The following is a 3,086-nucleotide window of genomic DNA, read 5'->3' on the forward strand; positions in this document are numbered from 1 at the left end:
CCAATACATTTTTCAAATCAATATCTTCCACATAACGTACATATTCACATATGAGTTTCCATAACATTGTAAATTAACGTCCAAGTCGGGTGGTTTAATCCCCGGAAATAGGCAATTATCTTTGATTGAACTGAAGTCATGTTTGCAAAAAACATCCCTGGTTTCTTCCAGAAAGTGGTCTATTTTGATTATATATACATTTTTGTAGAACATGGTATTGACCTGAAACTGTTAGTTTCGAAAATATCTTTAAATACTGTTTTTTTAGGGTCTGTCCATAAAAAACGCCCGTATTTCAAAAACGATGATAGATGGACACTCGGTGTCTTCAGCAATAAAATTCATAATAAATTACACTACAACTTTGCCAAAGACACCATATTTAAAAATCGTTTATTAAAGAAGTTACATTTTGCAGCGCCACCTGTGGCAAAAATTGGAACTACAACTTTCCGTCATTCGATGCGCAATATTTTTCTAAAATTTATTCCCAAAGACACCAATGTCGAAAAATAACACCCTGAAGTGGTAAAATAAAAAGTTCACGATTTTAGCCAAACGCACCACTGTGCAGTGTCCGGTTTTTAGGCCAGTGAAGGAGCAAAGAGCGCTCTTGCTGAGCTCCAAGAGTTTTTCGGTTACTTTAACATTTGGAATTACAAATCTCTTTGATTGAGCACACTTTTCGGCAACCAACCAGTTGGTCATCAACCTTTGTGCTTCCCAGGATTCCAATTCCATTTTTATAGTACAGTATGATATACCGTAGAAAGGTTCTGGGCCAATACACTGTAAGAGACGAACTTCCCAGTTCTGAAGAGATTTGTGTGAATGCATTTGATAATGTTCGTGTCGAAGTTTCTTTTCTTCATGGCACGATCCATTGACGAATAAGAAGCGTTATCGAAAGCTCCTTCAATGTCCAAGAAAGAACAAAGTGCTATTTCTTTTACCGATAGCGCTTTTTCCACTTTAGATACCACTGCATGAAGTGCCGTAATTGTTGACTTACCGGACTGGTAAGCAAACTGGAACTTAGACAGTGGATGTTTAACCTTTTGTCTGTGCTCTGGGGTCAATATGACCCCAGGCCACTTTGAGTGGCTGCCATATTTTTAATTTCCAACCGATTCTCCTAATTTTTGGTAGTTTGGTAAAACTCGCCGAGATCTGTCTCCTAGGTGCAAATTCACTTCAAAAATCTTGAAAGTATGAGCTACAGTGCACTTTTTTTCAAAAACTTACGTTGTCTGTGCTCTGGGGTCAAATTGACCCAAATTGAAATTGCTATAACTTTTAATGCTTGGCCAATTTTAGATTTTGGAGCTGTTTCGAAGGATAATTTAATCATCTTTCAGGTCGTTACCAAAGATTGACTATAGGTGGGCGGGTACATCGCGGGGAGGGTTTTCGTAAAGGTACAAAACAGTGATGATTTTTCATGCTTATTTTACTTATATCTGAAAATCCTACCCATTTTTAACTGCACCTTTTCAAAATGGTTATGCAGGAAGGCGTGTGCTTTGATATGAGGCATTGATTAGTTTAGAGCATGGTCGCTAGGTGGCGGTATATTTGAATTCATTAATTTAGACTACTCAAGTGATTCCGATATATGGAATTTTCCTCATTGTACATATTCTTATCGCACATATTTGAAATTTTTGAAGATGACGTCTTTAATAAAGTTCGTCTGGTGGGAATGGACTGTCATGTAACGGAATAAATAATTAGGAAATTTACAAATAAGCGGCGCTAGCGTACTTGCAATATTCTTGCACATATGAAATATTATTTTAGCTTGAGATCCCTCATACCTACACTCAAGTTGTATTCGGCAATATTATTCAGGATGTTTAGCACTACAAAGCGGTGCTCAATATATTGAGTACGTCTTCCAATTTTTAAATTTGTGCGATAAGAATATTTAGACTGAGGAGAATTCTATATATCGCAATATCTTAAGTAGTCCAAAATAATGAATTCAAATATACCACCACCTGGCGGCCGAGTTCTAAACTTATCAACGCCTCATGCCAGAGCCTTCCTGCATAACCTTTTTAAAAAGGTGCAGTTCAAAAAGGGTAGGATTTTCGGATATAAGTAAAATAGCATGAAAAATCACTGTTTTTGTACCCTTTTTACGAAAACCCCTCCCCGCGATGTACCCGCCCACCTATAGTCAATCTTTGGTAACGACCTGAAAGATGATTAAATTATCTTTCGAAACAGCCCCAAAAATCTAAAATTGGCCAAGCATTAAAAAAGTTATAGCAATTTCAATTTGGGGTCAATTTGACCCCAGAGCACAGACAACGAAAGTTTTTTTGAGCACAGACAGAAGGTTAACGAAATGCTGTATCGCGCCAGCTATACCTAAGGTGGCAGCCCCATCATCGCGATGTAGGTATCGCGACCCCGGTAAGGTAGCTTACTGAAACCTCTCAAATACCACGAAAAATGGAGATAGAAGAAAAGAGAACGTTATTTTGGCAACCGACCCGGCAACGAAATAAGAACTATGATTGGAAACTCGGTACCTGGAATGTCAGGACCCTAAATGAACCTGGACGAGTGATCCTTCTGGCTCGTGAACTGCAGAAGGTTGGAGTGAACGTGGCTGCTATTCAAGAAGTCCGATGGCCTAGATCCGGAGAACGTGAATTCCGAGCCGTGGACCCCACGACCAATACTGCATTCAAGTATAACATCTATCACAGCGGCGGTGAAAAGCAGAGCATGGAGTTGGTTTCGTAGTGATGGGCAAGCAGATGAAGCGAGTGATGCGGTGAAACCCATTAGCGAACGAATCTGTGTATTGAGGATACGGGCAAATTCTTCAATTACAGCCTAATCAACGTGTACGCACCGACAAACGATAAATCCGACGACGTGAAGGACACGTTTTATGAATGTCTTGATAAAGCCTATGGAGAGTGCCCAAAGCATGACGTGAAAATTGTTATCGGAGACGCTAACGCTCAGGTCGGTAAAGAGGACTTTTTCCGTCCCATAATCGGTAGGGAGAGCCTTCACTCCGCTACCAATGACAACGGCCTACGGCTAGTAAATTTTGCTGCTGCCAG

This window comes from Armigeres subalbatus, chromosome 2, assembly GCF_024139115.2.
Source record: "Armigeres subalbatus isolate Guangzhou_Male chromosome 2, GZ_Asu_2, whole genome shotgun sequence".
Taxonomy (NCBI): domain Eukaryota; kingdom Metazoa; phylum Arthropoda; class Insecta; order Diptera; family Culicidae; genus Armigeres; species Armigeres subalbatus.